The sequence below is a fragment of the Mastomys coucha genome, unplaced genomic scaffold (genome assembly GCF_008632895.1).
Source record: "Mastomys coucha isolate ucsf_1 unplaced genomic scaffold, UCSF_Mcou_1 pScaffold20, whole genome shotgun sequence".
In the NCBI taxonomy this organism is placed as follows: domain Eukaryota; kingdom Metazoa; phylum Chordata; class Mammalia; order Rodentia; family Muridae; genus Mastomys; species Mastomys coucha.
Window position 1 is genome coordinate 75544002 of NW_022196903.1, and position 17628 is coordinate 75561629.

The 17628-nt window shown below is 49.1% G+C and overlaps 1 protein-coding gene across 3 annotated transcripts in view; it reads left to right on the top strand.

The window, feature by feature from the left end:
• Positions 1-2323: 2323 nt before the first annotated feature.
• Positions 2324-17628, top strand: part of Eva1a (eva-1 homolog A, regulator of programmed cell death) — a 57296-nt gene continuing 41991 nt past the window's right edge. The window contains exon 1 of one of the 3 annotated variants that reach the window (XM_031382247.1): positions 2324-2586. The gene's annotated coding sequence lies outside the window, so the exon portion shown is untranslated. Of the gene's footprint in view, positions 2587-5165; positions 5558-13329; positions 13378-17628 lie in introns of those variants that run through there. The other 2 variants (XM_031382249.1, XM_031382248.1) reach the window with 2 other exon arrangements.

The window sequence follows — 17628 nt, forward strand, 5'->3', positions numbered from 1 at the left end:
AGCTTTTGACGTGGAATCAGTAGGGGGTGGGACAAAGGGCAGGCAGGGCCACAGCTACTCTTCAGTCAGATTTTGTTATCTCGTTGTAGTATTTGCACCCAAAAGGGAGTGCTATGGGAACTATATCGCCTCTGCTAACTGAAGAAACTCCAGGGCTCTAGACTTTTCTCCATATATTTTCTGTGCTGCTGTCAGATCAGGCAGTCCGTGTTCTGCTCACTGGAATCTAGGGAGCCCTGTGAATGCTGCAGGGAGGCCCAGTGTGTGGGCATGCCCTGTCCATATCAGTGGAGCTGCATATCAAGAAGTGGAACTATGTAGGTAATAGTTTTATTCCCCAAAGCTGCTGAAAAGCGGATCAATGGTGTCTGCTTCATTATCACGAGGAAGGCTGCATTTCAGTAGGACTAAGCATGTTCTAAGAATTCAGCATATATTGGCATTTCTTAGTAGCAATAATAAATATATCCAAAGCCAAGTGGGGTCAGAGTATTTCAATGTCCTTTCTTTAGCCCAGGGGACAAATGAATAAGGCTTGGTCTGGATCCAAATATTCCCCTTCAAATAGTCTAAGACCAAATAGTCCCTGAGAAGGTCTTTGCCCACCTACCAGAAGCTGTGGGTTGGTCCCTCCCTTTATCCCACATACTGAGCATCATCAGCTCTGTGTGTGGTCCAGATCCAACCTGCGATCTCAAGAATCCCAGGGTGCACTGCCCAGGTGGCTGCAAACACAGCATTACGTCACTGAATCCTTTGTGCTGCCTCTCAATCTGCCTGCTGATGCAGCTGGCCAGTTATGGGGAGCATGCGGAGTGCCTAGGTACGGAATTTGGAGTTGGCTAAGTGTGTGTATGTTTTTACAGATAAGAAAGCTGAAGTCTGGAGAAGAGGCCTTAATCAAGTTCAGAGAGTAGTTTAGTGGCTGTCCAAGGCTAGAACTTGAGGCACTGAGGAAGCGAGGCCCTTCCCACCAGACCAGTAGGTTCCATATGAGAAGACTGGAAACTGGTCTGTGTTTACATCAGGACCCTAAGCTTGTTTTCTTTAAGGGAAATTGAGGCATTTCAAGGTGAAATAAAGCAAGCACCCTTTGAACAAGTGTAGAACATGGCGCTCAGCTCTGGCTCTGTCAGATCACCTGGAGAGACTTTCAGAAACACTCATGGGAGCACCTCTTCAGATCAAGTCAGTGATTGTTAAGAGTGGAGCTGGGTTCCTTAAACCTGATAGCTTAATGTCAAGCCAGGGCTCTGTGGTCTGATATATTCAGTCCATCTGATGGTCATCAGTGGTCTCAAAAGCAGCGCTTCCAAGTAGTGAAAAGTATTTGAGTTCTGGGCATTCTGTCAGAATGTCGAATCTTGGTTAATCAGGTCCAGAGGGGCAGGAGAAAAGCAGCTGTTTAATGCTTCTGATAGCAGTTTCCGAGGGCACCTGGGATTCTGCTGCCCCCTTTGGTCCCTGGTTATTCCATCCAACTTCTCCACCATCTGAACTCTTGGTTTTCAGTTGCCCTGGCTCCCAGTAACACCCTTTCTTGGGCTGGCAGGGCATTCTGTTCTCTATTCCCCTCCTCCTCCCCGTCTCTCACAGGGCTAGGCTGCACAGTTTGCCTATCTGTCTAGACTGTCCTCACAGCAAGGAAAGCTCTACCGTTAAGACTCTGGTCCACTCCTTTCTTTGCCCCAGTCACCTGTGCTAACTGCCTTGGAACGGGATGCATTTAGGGTTCATTTTAGCCTGTTCTGCACCAAGCTCGGTGTCCAGTGACCACTGCATAAATAACTCCTGTAGTTTAACAAACAAAACTTCAAACCCAGGCAAGCAAGGCCAAAAAGTTGTAATGGCTGTCTTCTGATACAAACGTACATTCCTTGGAGATTATGCATCAGGCTTTAAATTCTCCACTCAGAAAAAAAAAAGAGTCGATCAAATTTAACAAAGTAAGTGGTTATTTCCTGTCTGGACTTGGGGTTTTAAAGCTGGCTCAACGAGTGCAGTCCACCAGGCAGGAATAGGCTGATGAGGGTTGGGGGGGGGGGTAGAGTTAGATGTCTGCTTGCAGATCTGGGCTCCTTGCAGCAATGAGGGAAAGGCTGGAAGTTCAGGACAAGGTGGAGTCCGCGGATGGGGAGATCAAGTAACCCAAGGGACGGTGGGAAGCGCGGGGAGGCAGGCAAGAGTTGCCAAAGTTGAACTAAGTTGGAGCAGCCGTTCAGGTTTCGCGTCTCGCGGCGCCCACGTGGGGAAGGGGGCGGGGAGCGGGAGGGAGGGCAGGTCCGGAGCCGAGGGGCGGGGGTGGGGTGGGGTAGCGGGGGAGACCGAAGGAAATGAGACAACCTTTTCCTCCCACGGATTCAGGCTCCTTTAGAGTGTGCAGGGCTGAAGGAGTTCAGAGGCTGGGTGTGCGCGTTCCTTGCTCAGCCCTGACTGGAGAGGGCCGCCCCAAATTGCTCTCCGGCGCGCGGGTGCCCCAGCCACAGGGCGCAGAAGCACATTGCGGTGCCCTTCCCTAGGTGATCTGATCCACTCCAGGCCCCCCTGCTCGGTCCCCGGAAGTACGCGCCTGCGGTCCCAAAGAAGGTAAGCTGCTTGCGCTCTGGGCGCAGGGACACCCTAATTCGGCTGAGCGGGAACTCTTTAGTGCTCTTCGGATCCGAAACCACCGCTTTGTTCCCGAACCCCTGTCCAGGTGTTAGCACGGGTCCTGCCTTCTTCCCTTGCTTCCTCTTCCTCCTGGGGCCCCCAGCCTCTTGCTCCCCATTGGCTTTGTCAGACCACTCTTAACCCTCTGCCTCGGGCTTTGGAGAGCCAGTGAGTTCTAAATCAGAGCGCTTCTCTAGCTGCTCCAGCCCCTGGAGCTTGGCTGAGCCGGCCAGCCCGCGGCGGCGGTGGACTTGGGCTTTGCTGGGGACCAACTCACCTGAAGCCGGCCTAGCGAAGTACTTACCTGGTTCCTCTCAGAGCCACTGAAGACACTTATTTGGCGACCCCCCCCCAAATCCCCTAGGTCGGAGTGGACTGTGGCGTTCAAAGGCTGTTGGCGCCCCCTAAAGCCTTAAATGTGACGCTCTGTTGCTGGAGAGGGACTCATTCAGCGCTGGGGGGTGAGGGGTCCTAAAGACTAGGGCAGAGGGAAGCGGTCCTTGCGGGGGCATAAAGACAACCACCAGTACGATTCTGAAGCAGGCGAGACCGACCGGCTGGGTAGTTTCATTTTTGCTACTTGGTTAAACTCCTTTTTCCAACCTGAGGCCTGCGGCAGGAACTTCTAGGAGTTCTGGCTTTAAAAATGGACAAAAGGAAAGGAGGGAGTAAGTAGCCTTGAGCCTCCTAGTTTGCAAAAGGTCCAGAGTGAATTTGAATCCCAACGGATCTGTGCCGCACACCCCAAGTCCGGCCCTACAGATGGTTCCTCAGTCCAGTCTGAGCAAGAAATCTGCCACCTCCTGCCTGCTCACGTCTAGAGAGACCAAGCCTTTGCCTTTTATAGCAAATACATCGTGATTCCGTTCAAATCCAAAGCGTTTATTTAGAGCCGGCTGCTGTCCCAGCTCAGTGAAGAAGATACAGTGTCAGCCGCGCTCTCTCAGCCCCTCCTTCCCCTCCGGGCAATGGAATTGTTATTCTGCCACTGCAGGCTGGATTGAGGTCAAGTCCTGTGTCAAGGAAGCCAGGGTCAGGCCACCAGCCTTGGTGATGCCTTCTTGCGGCTGTTTTCTCTTCGGAAAAATAAATAGTGGACCAGGAGTGTTGTAGCACACCGGGCACCCTAGCACTGGGAGGTGGAAGCTGGAGGATCAGGAGTTCAAGGTCATCTGTGGCCACAAAATGAGTTTGAGTCTAACTTGGGTTCTACAGGATTTTGTCATAAAATACCAAAGTCAAAAATGAAGTCAACCAAATAGTAAAGATGGTGGAGCTTAATTTTAATTTTAGACATATTTTATTTTGTATTTTGTGCATGTGTGTATCTGCCACGTGTGTTTTAACTGTGGCCCTTAAGAGAAGTCTGGTAGTATATGGAGATACTTTTGGCCATCGCCGTGTGAATGGGGGAGGATATTGTTCACTTGGTGGACCGTCCAGAAGAGCCCTCTCCCCACAATGCCATTATCTGGCCCATTAATGCTAGTGCTTTCATGGAGTCACCCTGACTTAATGATCTGGCTCACAGAGAGCCAGTATTCCAACTCATATCCTTTCCAGATTACCCCAGCTCCTGTTCTCACATCCCCACCCCCACCTGCAACCCCCAGGGCCAGAATTCCATTGCAGGATTCCCACCAGGTCGCTGGCCTGCCCCACACCTTTCTTGGTTCTCCATTGCTCACAGAAAGAACCTGGATCTACAGGTGTCTGTCAGTCATTAACAGTAACCCCGAGCCGGTCTCTGAGGGATGAAGTTGACCTTGCACACAGCCCCAGGTTTCCCTACCCACCCTCAACCTCCAGCCCTTCTGCCATGCTCACAACACATCCCAGTTCACTGACCCGCTGCTGTTCTGACCTCTTGATCCCCACCCCAGTGGCTTGGCAAACAGCTCATCATTCTTTGGTCTAGAACTCTGTCTCTTCTGGACGGAACTTTTCTCTATCTCTTAGGGCAGTGTCATTGTTCCCTGCTACCCTATCAAGTCTCCTTCATTTCTTCAGTATCCATTTGTAGAGTCTACAGCAAGGGCACCCCTCGCTCACCTCTCCGCTGATACCCACCATGCTGAGCCTGGTGTATGACTGTGTTCACGGGGCCTGCTGAGCTCATAGACTTTGGATGTTGTTGTCTGTATTCAAATTCCAGCCTTGTCACCTGTAAACTTTGTGACTTTGGGCAAGTGAGCTCAGACCCTCTGAGAGTCTTACAGGGTGAGCAAGCTGTCTTCTCTTCAGGCCAGAGTGACCAACTAATAGGATAATTGTCCGTTTGAAGACCCAAGTGCTCTGCTCCGTCCTTGAGTTTTGACTCAACTTGATATTGTTATCACCACTACAATGTTCATGCAGAAGTGCAGAGAGGCTGCAACGTTTGCATAACGCCGCACAGCTGGTTAGTAGTGGGGCTAACATTCACATACACGTCTGGATTTCAGAACACACATTCTTCTTGCTACAAAGGTAGGGGGCTTAGTCTGTCTGAGACGCAGTCAATGTTCAGTGAATGTGATCTCAGATTTGTTGACCAGATTAGTGGAGGCCTAAACACGAGTCTGTTCTTTTTTAACCTGAACCACGATTAGGATCCAAGACTGTCCTATCAGCAGCCCCGGGTTTCCTTCTCCTTTTTGCTTTGCTTGCAGCTGCCAAAGGGTCAGATGCTGGCCCCTAGTCACACTGACCTTGTTGCTAAATGGAATTTAAGTGTGCTTAGTCCAGGCTGGGAGAGTACTCCGTCTTCGGGAGGATAGTAGAGGGAAATGCAGTTAACACTCCTGCTTGGAAGAGCGGTTAGACATGAAGAAGGGACGTTGGTGAGAGATCTGAATACATGCTCCCCTCTCTACACGGAGACTATGCCTTCTCTCTAAGGGTTTCCGAAGACATCTGTCGAGTAAAGGTAAACTTTGTTGAGGGATTTTAATCATTTTCATAATGGAGTATTGGAGAACCAGGTTTGGAGCCCACTGCTGACCCCTGCCATTAGATACTAGCTTATAGCTAGTCACTTCACCAGCTTAGAATCCTGTTTTCCTCAAAGCAGCCTTGGGTTTGAAAGCCAAATCAAACCCGGGGTCCCGGGGAATGGGGGGGTGCGGAGTTCTGGGGTTGCGGGGTTCTAGGGGTGTGGGGTTCTGGGGGTTGTGGGGTTCTGGGGATTGCGGGGTCTGGGGGTTGTGGGGTTCTGGGGGTTGTGGGGTTCTGGGATTGCTCTGATGGGCCTTGTTTGACTCCTTTGCCTAAATCCCTGCACATTTGTGTACTCTGCCTTCACACTCAGTTGTTTCACACAGAGTCTGTTCATTGCAGCAGGCTGCTCCCTAAACTTGAATGGCATGAGCTCCCCTTGTGTGGTGTGGGGACTCTGTTTTGTTAGCGGTCTGGGAGGCACTCTGGTGAGGGCTGATCCATAGCGTGTATCAGAATGAGCATTTCCTGTGTCTTAGTCCATATGAGAACTTGGAGGTCCCTGCAGAAGAGTTCCCCCTTCCCGCCCCAGCTTTTCTGTCACTTGGGTTCTAGGTCACCAGTTGCTGACTAGAAGCAGATTTCCCTGAGTTATTAAAGATAAGAAGAAAAGCTAGATCTGAGACCTGGGCATCTCTTCTATTGGAGATCTGGATAGTCCGACCCAGAAAATAACCGCCCAGAGTGGTGCGGTGGGGTGTCAGTCTCAGGACCAACCAGGGCCTCTGATGCCACACCCTGTTGGCTCTCTCCAGAGATGATTCCTCCTAGTCTCTGTGACATGTACCTTGTGGTTAGGCTTGGTGCACCTCCTGTTTGGCTTAGGAAGCCACGTTTTGGTCCATTATCATAATCGTTGTCTGAATCTTCAGGTGTTACTTAGAATTCAGAATGTGGGTACAGTGTGCAGCTCAGTGCTGTGTGCTGGAGACACACAGACAAAGGAGACATTTGTGCTGGGCTTGGTGTGTGTGTGTGTGTGTGTGTGTGTGTGTGTGTGTGTGTGGTGGGGCTGAGTGATCAAAAAGCTTGAGTATCAGGAGACTCATGCACAAAGCAGAAGATCAAGAAAGGGCTGGACAGATAGAGGTTTGGTGGAAAATTGGAGACCCAGAGATAGGTCTGGGGAGGTGTGGTTTGTCTGCAGTCCAGCTGTCTGTCCCTATACTGCTAGAAACAATGGAGTGGACGTTCCCAGTTTAGGTGTGCAGACTGCTTTCAATGGTGATTCTGCCCTCTATCTCTGGCCTTGTTTCCTCCTGGGGCCAGGGGACCAGAGGCTAGGGAGTGGAGGAGGGATACTGTCTCCAGTAAGCAAAGAAACTGTAGTCAATAGAAAGCTGAGCTCAGTCGCTGTGCATGGCTGTTTTGTTTTCTTTTCTAAGCCCTGGCTGATAAACTATGTGGATGGCCCCTCTAGGGCCCTGGCTTTGAGATGGTTCCCTTGATGGCATCTAGACATCCATGTGGATGGCTAAGTAATGGGTAAGTTTCTCAGACTCAGAGAGAGAGGCAGAGGCAGAGAGAGGGAGGGAAAGAAATGGAGACAGAGATTCATGGAGAATGAAGGGCAAACTAGAGGAGTTTTGATATTTGAGCCTATTCTAATCCAGCAGGTCAGTGGCCATCAGGGCTGGACCTAAAGCCTTTTGTATGCACTTACTGATTGGTTAATTGATGGAGGTGCCTCTGCAGGTCATCCCTAAACTTGACTCTGCACCATTCAACACCTACCCACCAACCCTAGGGCACATGCAGACACTTTTGGAGAGATAAGTGAACAAAAATTCCAGCCTAGGAGTCCCCCACGCCCCACCTTCAGGATGTCTGTAGCTGAATGGAGAGATAGGGAGATAGCTGCACTGTGTAGGGGCAAGGGAGGACCAGATGAAAAAGATAATGGAACAGTCCAAAAACTGAATGTCCCCTGACATCTCGTGATGGGAAAAGGAAAAGGCTGGGGCACTGGCGCCAGCCAGAGCAGGGGCTTGTCTCCCACAGAGAGACTTTCTACAGTTCTGAAGCTTGTCAGACAACCTGGCCAAAAACCAGGGGTGGGGGACCCGGAACCACATCTTGACCGGCACTGCTTAGATTTGAACCTAAATTTCACATCAGGATCCAGGGTGGGGAGTGTCACTAGAACTCTTTGTTTCTTTCCTAATATCTGATTAGATCTCTTTCATCTGGTTTTTACTAGTATCCATTTAACTGGCTTTGTGATGTAGATAGCTGACTGACTGAGTCTGGCTCTTTAGAGCCACCAGGGCCTAGGCTCTGTCACGTAACAAGGACAGAATGGAGGAAAATCCTTCCATCTAGAGCTCAAGACATGGAGGCAGGTGAGGGTGTCCTTTTCTGAAGACCATCTAACCAACCTCAGAGAAAAGGACTCCAGCAGGGAGCTCCTGGTTATTACAGGAGTCCCTGCAGTGAGTGTTAGGCCCCAGGAGTGAAGCTTTAGTTAGATAGATTTGTCCCATTGATTCTGACATCGATTCTACTCTCTGAGGAGTGTGTGTGTGTGTGTGTGTGTAGAGGGAAGAAGGAGGGAGAAAGATACACACACACACACACACACACACACACAGAGGGAGAGAGAGAGAGAGAGAGAGAGAGAGAGAGAGAGAGAGAGAGAGAGAGAGAGAGAGAGAGAGAGAGAGAGAGAAGACAGACCCAGTATCAGATGCCAGTCATACACTCAGCTATCCAAACCTGCTCTGCACCATCTCAGGAGAGTGCCTGATCCCTACGACAAGAAAAAAGAGATAGGGGGTGTAGCTCAGTTAGTAGAGTGTTGCCTAGCTTGCACAAAGCCCTGGGTTCAATTTTCCTAGGACTGCATAAAAACTGGGTTTGGTGGGAACATGCTGTAATCCCAGCTCTTGGGAGGTGGAGGAAGGAGAAGGATCAGAAGTCAGAGTCTTTGTCAGCTACATAGCAGGTTCCTATGTTCAAGGCCAGCAGAGGGCGGGGCCGGGAGGTGGGAAGGGAGGGAGAGAGGGAGGGAGAAGAAGGTTCAGTCAAGTCCTGCTTTTTCTGCACACAGACTTGCTCACTGCTTCGGAGCCTGCTCCTTTACTCTCTTCCTCTTCCTCCTGCCCCATATTTGATCCCAGAGGCAGCCTGCACTTTGTCCTCCACTGTGAGAGGAGGCGGAAGTACTACTCAGCAGAGGGGCCACCGGTGAACTTTGGAGGAAAACAGCTTTTCCCAGAACACTCAAACTGAGTGAAAACTCTCCCCTTGCCCTGTACTGATCTGTCACTCAGAAGGGCAGTAGCCGGAGGGAACATACTTCAGGGGATCTTGTTCCTGCTCAGGGAGGGAGAGTCACAGGGCTGACTAAGACTGGCTTTCCAGGCATCTATACAAACATAGCCAGCTGTCCTTTGGCTTCTCATCTTGTTGGAACAAGGCATATCACAGCAGCTATCAAGGAAGGGGCAGGTGGCACCTCTGTTAGAGGAAGAGGTGCAATCCTTTCTCAAAGTTCCCTGTCCATTGTGCTTCTTAGCAGAGCAATCTCTTAACAGCAGCTCCCTGCGATGCCACCCTGAGGTGCAACAGGGAGTGGATGGGGATGTAACTTCTACAAGCGTAGGGACTCTACAGAGTCCTGAGGGGCACAAGCTGACCCAGGTTCTTATGTCCCACCAAGGACACATGGTTAAAAATTGAAATAACAGTTTGTTAACAAAGGAAAGGGACTCACTCCCAAGACTGGGAGTGGGCTAGTGAGCTGAGGGAAAGCCTGTACTCAAACACACTGGGCCCTCAGTGGACTGGCCTTTTCCTCAGCTCTGGCTTTCCCTTTTGCGTTTCTCATTTTTTTCTTGCCTTTGCTCAATGAAGCCCGGACAGGGAAGGGCATCCTCTTTCACTACCAAGGATGAATTTTCTGTGCTCATCTTGATTCAGCTTTCTCTGGTCTCCTGTTGCTTGGCTTCTTGACGGGGCTCCACACTGTGTTGCCACTGGTCTGCCTCAAGGCCTTGGTCCCCTACACATGGGGCAGAAATGGTTAACAGGGGCATTCTCTAGGGTTACACCCTGAGAATCTCATGAGAATTCAAAGGCAAGACCTTGGACATTGTTCTGGGAAGGACACGTGTGAAAGTGAGGCACGCTCTGGGCTCATGTAGATGACTTTGGTAGCCGTGATGCGTCTGCTCACCTCAGCCTGCCACCATTTGCTGATGATACTTTTCATCTGTGGAGACACAGATGAACAAGGGACTCCATTTGCCCAAGAACGCAGAGACCCAGTGTAGAGACAGATGGAGTCAGAGATAGGAATGTAGCATCCCACTGCTCATCCTTTGTACTGAAGTAAGTTCCCTGGGTGCAGGGAAGTACCCTGACTAGTCCCAGATTGCTAAGGCTGACTATGAACATGAGTTCTCACAAATTCCAAGGACTCAACAAATAAATGTCTTCCTAGTTTGTTTTCTGTGGCTGTAATTGCATATCCCAGACTGGACATTTTATTATTATTTTTAAGGGGTCTTTTTAGTACATAGCTATTAAAGCCTAGCTTAGCACCCAGTGAAGGCCTCTGAAGGATCATGTCGATGTAGAGAGCATCCTTATGGCCTTAGCAGAACAAGCAGCTTAGCTCTGGTCTTGCCCCTTCCTCTCACGTAGGCAGGCATAGATAGGATAGGGCCTAATTCATGATCTTATCTTTCCCTAATTGACTCTGAAAGCCCGCCTGCAAATGTCATTTACATGTGACTTAGGGATTAGGTTTTTGTGTTTGTTTTTGGTCTTGGTTTTTCCAGACAGGTTTCTCTGTATAGCCCTGGCTGCCCTGGAATTCACTCTGTAGACCAGGCTGGCCTCAAACTCAGAAATCTGCCTGCCTCTGCCTCCCAAGTACTGGGATTAGAGGCGTGCGCCACCACTGCCTGGTGGGGATTAGGTTTTTAATAAGTGAGTTCTAAGTAACACATTAAAGCCACTGCAGTTGGGATGTTCTAAGATGTAGGGAATGACAAGGGCCTATGAACTCCCAGACGAGGAGCCCTTCAGCTGAGTCTGAATGGCAGGCAGGGAGGTGCAGGTAGAGGGGCTGAGGAGGGAGGAGTGGTTGGAGAGAAGGGAGGTGAGTCTGCAGAAGAGCAAAGGCACTCCATCAGGAAGGGTCTTGCTGGTGTCTGAACTTGACTTTGAAGACACTGGAGAACTCCTACAAGGTTTCACCAAGCAGGGACTAAGTCCAGGCACCACTGTAATGACAAAACTTCCTGGCTGTGAAGACACTAGAAAAGAACTAGGCAGGTGTCAGACGAGCACCAGAGTGTCTCTATAGTACGGGGTGTGTAAAAGGCCTGGAGTCTGGAGTCAGGTGTTTTCTTCACTGCCTCCAGCACCTCTGTGTTACTCAGGCTGGATGGTGAATGAGATTTTGTGTTTTCTGAACACAAGGAGTCTGATTCCTCCTCATTCCTGGGTAATACGGCTAGTGTCAGGATCCTGTATGACACTCTATGCCTCTGATCATGTTATAGGCATAATGGCCATGTGATTATTTTTAATATCGTTACTACCATCCAGGCAAGAACTAGTAAGTTTTTGAGACACTGCTAACAGGGGTGGAGAATCCAGGGCCAAGAAACACTTGGCACTGAAGTCAGCCTTTCCTGACGTCTGATTGGCTGAAGGAACACTAAAGGGCAGGAGCCCATGATGACTGGGGCATTCTGGCCTCAGCACCCAGGAGAAGGATAGTAGAGCCATTCATTGGCAGAGGGGGTGGAGGAGGAGGAGCAGGGGAAGGGGAGGGTGCTGCATGGCACGAGAGGGCAGTGAGCTCAGTTTCAGACTGGCCAACTTGGAAACCTCCAGGACAGGTGTGGAAAGGTGTCTGTGGGCCGATGGCTTCATGAGTTTGGCATTCACAAGAGGCCTTAAAGCAGATTCGTCAGTCAGCTTTTAGCAGGAGTCAGTGAGGTCATGTTAGGGATCATTGCATCAGGGGGGAGTTATGGAGTGTGGGAAGAGGGCTATGAGTAATGCTTACTTTCCAATATTTATTTATTGTTTCTTTTGAAACAAGCTCCTATGGAGCCCAGGCTAGCCTCAGACCTTCCATATAATTGAGGGTGACTTTGAACTTGGGATCCACCTGTCTAATTCAGGTGCATATTAACCAAAGCCTGGTTTATGTGGCTCATGCTTCATAAACATTCTACCCACTGAACCCACTGAGCTACGTCACTAGGTCCAGATGGTGCTTTTTAAAAGTGTGCTTTGCATCCTAAGCCCTTGTATTGATCCTAATTAGGAGCAAAGAAACATCATCAGGAAGGAAGAGGATTGATGAAGAGTCTGAACTTCAGAGTTCCATCAGCACCAAGGATGCCTATAAATGTACCTATTTCATAGCTGAGTAAACTGAGGCACAGAGATGATGAATGACATATCTACAGAGCTCCAGGCAAGGGGACGAGAAGACTGTGAAGGCAGCATTGGGAGGAGACATGCAGAGGGCAGGATGGAGGAGAGGCTGGAATGCAGACAGAAGCATTTCCTGGAGGGAGGGATCAACAGCCTTGGATCAGGTCAAGTGCACGTAGGGCAAAGGGCCTTTGCCTGGGGGCTTAGGAGGCCACTGAGTGAGGGGGTGAGCGAGAAGACTGGGTTAATGAACAAGTAGGGTGTGAGGACATGTAGCTCTCTGTGCTGCATAGGCTGTTATTGACAGGGCTTGTGGGGAGGTCAGCAAAGAGGAGGCAGGTACAGAACGCGGGTGGAGGAGTTCAAGGATGGAGGAAAAGCCCCAGCACATAGGGAAGAATCCCTGTGAATGCAGTGAGCATGGGAAAGCCTGCAAGGCTCAGCTCTCTCACCGTCAGAGGATTCCCACTGGAGAGAGCGTAATGGGTGTGAGCAAAAATTCTTTTGGGGCTTCGGCAGAATTGAAGTGTCAGAGTCCACATGAGAGAGCCATATTCGCCGCAACAGCCATAGACCATCTCCTGGCGTGAGCTCACTTTCCTTTCCACAGAGACCTTTGTTTGTCTTGTGTTCTGGGCAGCAGCCAAACACAGCAAAATATCATTAAAAAAGTCCTGGAGGGGGCTGCTGCCCAAGACCTGAGGGTTTTTTGTTTTGTTTTGTTTTGTTTTGTTTTTTTCCGAGACAGGGTTTCTCTGTGTAGCCCTGGCTGTCCTGGAACTCACTCTGTAGACCAGGCTGGCCTCGAACTCTGCCTCCCTCTGCCTCCCAAGTGCTGGGATTAAAGGCGTGCGCCACCACCGCCCCCAAGACCTGATTTGATAATTCAGAACCTATGTGAAAATCGTGTCAGGGTGGGTGCTATGTGCTTGGAATCCCAGCAGTGGGGAGGTAGAGACAGGGGGATGGTTTCCTGGGACTCTCCAGCCAGGCAGCCTAGTATACTTGGTGAATTCCAGGACAGTGAGAGACCCTGTCCCCTCACAAACAAACAAAAAAGGTAATCAAAAAAAGTGGATGGCACTCAAGGTGAGACTGACTTCTAGCCTCCACACACGCTTGTTTGCATACTTGCACACACCTGTGCACTCATTCACACACACAAACACAAAAAAAGCCCCTGGTGGGTGTTTCAAACCCTGCACCGTTCATAGGTGGAGCACAGAAACTCTCTTTCCCAATACCCAGCTATGAGTCATCACGTAGAATCCGGACAGGTAAAGTTCAGGAACAGCATGCCGCCCCTCTTCCCTCCATCTCTTGGTCTTTGCTGTCAGAAGAGTCTTCAAGGTACCTTAGCCTGCTGGGGTGCCTTATCCTCTGTGGGTACAGGCACCTGATGTGTGGTGTCAGGGAGGTGAGAGCTACAGCTGGCCTAAGGCCTTGAGGAGAATTGCAGGGCCAGAGTCACTAGCTCCTGCCTGGGCACCAGAGTCCTGGGTCTGGGAGCAGTGGAGGGGTGGTGGGATGGAGGCGGTGTGGGGGAGGAACAAGGCTGCTGTTTCTTGTAGGAACAGAAAGCAGTGTGGCTTTCAATGCATCTGCTTCAAATCTGGGTGATTTGGCTTCTGTCGTTTAAGTTTGTCATAAGGAGAAAAACAAGTTCCCTTGTAATGCTTTGCTGCAGGCACAAGGAACACAGGCCCAATAGGTCTCCTGAGGTGACTTCTTTATTTTGAGGCAAAGATGGTTTCTGGGTTTTGGGGACTTGGAATTTTTTCACAGGCAGGGACTGTGAAGGGTTAAGTCTTGACTCAAGCGAGAAATGCTGCTTGGCCTTGCCTGGCCTCCTGGCTAATGGCCCTGAGGCACAAGGCTAGAACTGAGATCTGGCTTGTAAATATTCTGCGGTTGAAATGGCATTTTCGCTCTTGGAAGTCTTTCAGTGAAATGTACACACCTTCACAGAGGGCCTCAGACGGCTTTCCCAGAGAGGTGCTGCCCTGAATCCAAAAGGCCACCGCAAAGGGCCTTGGGTGTGACAGGGAGTGTGTGTGTGTGTGTGTGTGTGTGTGTGCAGGTATGCTTTCATGAATGTGTATGTGTCCATATGTGTCCATTTGTAGCTGTGTGTATGTGTATGTGTGCATGTGTGTGTGTCTGTCTGTATATATGTGTGTGTGTCTGTCTGTCTGCATATATGTGTCTGTCTGTGTGTGTGTGTGTGTATGTATGCATGTATGTATGTATGTATGTGTCATGGTATGTATATGTGTGTCTTTGTGTTTCTGCACCTACCACAATAACTCAGTTGAATTAATTTGCTTCCTTTTTTTCCTCTGGGTGTCAGGAAACACAATGCTGGCTCTAAAAGTCCTATCTCCAACCTGGAGGTTTCATGGGTCTCTGGAAGGGTACTTCAGGAACCAAGGGGGAATGGGGATGTGCGCGTCGTAAGGAGGAATGGGGTGCGCGCATCGTGCGGAGGGTCTTTGGCTGAGAGGTGGTGCACACAAACAAGACGCTGAAGTCGCAGAGGGAGGAGCCACGGGTGCCTTTCCCCACCCTTCTGAGGTAGCTCATGAGGAGCAGGCATCTTTCCCCGGGAGGGTGTGCCCGTGGCTCAGCACAGTGTGGCCTCAAGGCACACAGCCCTTTATGTAGCTTGCATCCAATCTCATGGGTCTGAATGTTCTTTCTGTCAAGGGAAAAAGGCTGGGTGTGTGGCGTGAATGCAGAGAACTGTGTGTGTTGTATGATAATTAAGAGTTTGTCTTCTGTACTTTATTATTGAGAACACTGGTGTGTCATGGTTCACACGGAAGCTTGGAACAGAGGTCTGGGTTGACATTTACAGCTTCAGCATCCTCACTATCAAATGCACCCTGTGCAGTTTTGGGAAGATTGCGACGAAACAGCCTATACTGATAAAAAAAGGTCTTGGTCCAAATATGGTGGCTCACACTTTTATTCCAGCACCCAGGCGGCAGAGACAGGTAGATTTCTGTGAGTTTGAGGTCAGCTGGTCTACAGAGTGAGTTCCAGGACTGCCAGGGCTACCTAGTGAGATCATGTCCTAAAGAAAACAAACAAATTTACTCCAACTAACCAAAGAAACAAAAGGTCTCAAAATGTGGAAGAGGAACTGTTTCAGTTAGGGTCACTACTGCTGTGAGGAAAAATCATGACCCAAGCAACTGGGGGAGGAAGGGGTTGAATTGACGTACGCTTCGATGTCACTGTTCATCTTTGAAGGAAGTCAGGACAGGAACTCAAACAGGGCAGGATCCTGGAGGCAGGAGTTGATGCAGAGGCCATGGAGGAGTGCTGCTTACTGGCTTGCTCATCATGGCTTACTCAGCTTGTTTCTTATAGAATCAGCCCAGGGATAGTACAATCCACAAAGGGCTAGGCCCTCCCAGATCAATCACTAATTAAGAAAATACCCTATAGACTTGGCTACAGCCTAGTTTCATGGAGGCCTTTTTTTTTCTCAATTGTGACTCCCTCCTCTCCAGTGATTCTAGCTTGAGTCAAGCTGATATAAAACTAGCTAGCACAGGAATATAGGAAAGATTGCTTTTAATCTTGGCACTAATACTGTGTAACAATTTTTTGGGGTCCTAGAATTTAAAAAACTCGACTAACTGAAAGGGCTCGATATTCTAGGCTAGCCTATGACTTAATTATGTAGCGGAGGGTGACCTTGAACCTCTCTGACCCTCCTGCCTCTACCTTCCAAGTCCCAGGATTACATCTTCTACCAATTTATGTTTTACTTTGGCAGCAAATAATTTCATATGGTCACAGGATGCTAATTTTATTACTGCCCCCCCCCACCCCGTCCCAGGGAACTTCTGTTTCTCTTTAGCTCTCTCTTAAAACCCTTACATAGAGATACATGTGTATTTTGGCATCTTGAGCCCAAGGTAGTTCACTTGTCAGCATTGCCCTTGACACCTGGTTAGCCACGGGAGGACACTGAGCAGAGTGGCGCCCCCATGTGGCTGAATTTTGTTGCTCTGATTTTTTTTATTTTAATTAAAATGTTACTTTACATATATAGATGCTTTGCCTGAGTGTATGCCTATGCACCCACATGTGTGCAATGCTCTAAGAAGCTTAGAGTCACAAATAGTTTCAAACCACCATGTGGTGGCTGGGAATAGAACCTGGGTGCTCTGGAAGAGCAGTCAGTGCTCTTAACTACTAGTAGGGGCATCTCTCCAGCCCCTTGCACAGAATTTTAAAGTTGACTAACCAATGAATTAGGACAAGCACTGAAGCAACCAATCCCACTTAAAAATATGGGAGCCCTGATGTGGCCACCTGTGGTTGCATAATGTGTAGTTATGTGTATTTCTTCCTTTTGTTTTTCTTGATTTTTTAAATAAATCTTTTTTTAAAGATTTATTTATTTATTTTATGTGTATGAGTACACTGTAGCTGTACAGACGGCTGTGAGCCATCATGTGGCTGCTGGGAATTGAACTCAGGACCTCTGCTTGCTCCGGCCATGCTCGCTCCGGTGTCATACACTGTAGTTGTCTTCAGACATACCAGAAGAGGGCGTCAGATCTCACTACAGGTGGTTGTGAGCCACCATGTGGTTGCTGGGATCCAAACTCAGGACCTGGGGAAGAGCTGTCAGTGCTCTTACCCACAGAGCCATCTCGCCAGCCCTTGATTTTTTTTTTTTTTTTTTTTTTTTTTAATAATAAGGTCTTACTACATAGCTGAGGCTGGCACTTGGTTTGCAGCTCAGAATGTCCTCCTGTCCACCATCGCCCAACCTCACCCTTCAGCGTGCCTGGATTGCAGATATGAGCTCCATGACCTATACAATTGTATCTTTGTGAGAGAATGCACTTGAGCATTCTCTGATGCTCTGAATATCTGATAGAGTCGATGAGCCTACCTGCTGTTTTAATTGAACACAACACTGGAGATCTGGAGTGGTGTCAGTGTACGTGTGTGTACAGTCTGGCAGCAAGAAAAGACTTGTATGGATTTGAATTGTTAAGTGATCTTTTTGCAACTCCAGATTTCCTAATCTATGACACATGCACACGTGTGCCGGTGTGGTCATCATTTTGGCAGGAGACCCTTCATTCTGGAGTGGGCACTAAGAGCCAGCTGGGCTTGTAAACCCACGGGGCCTGCAGTTTTTCACAATGGGCATGGACCACTGTTTACAGGTCCTAAAAATAATTTTAAAAAAATGTTATTGTTATTTTATATGAGTATTTTGCCTACATGTATGCCTGTGTACCACTTGAGTGATGGGCACTGGCAGAGACAAGAGACATGGTTGGACCCTCTGGCACTGGATTTCCAGATGGTTGTCAAGTCTTTCTGGGAATAGAACCCAGGTCCTCTAGAAGAGCATTCAGTACTTTAAAAAAAAATTGGGTTTTAGAGTTTTAAATTTTATTTTTTTCTATGAGTGTTTTGCTTGCATATATGTTTGGTCACCCGGCATGCACAAGCCTGATACCCAAAGAGGTCAGAAGAGGGCATTGGAGTCTCTGAAACCGGAGTTAAGGATAGCCCTGAGCTATCTTTAAGTGCTGGGAATCGAATCTGGATCCTCCATAAAAA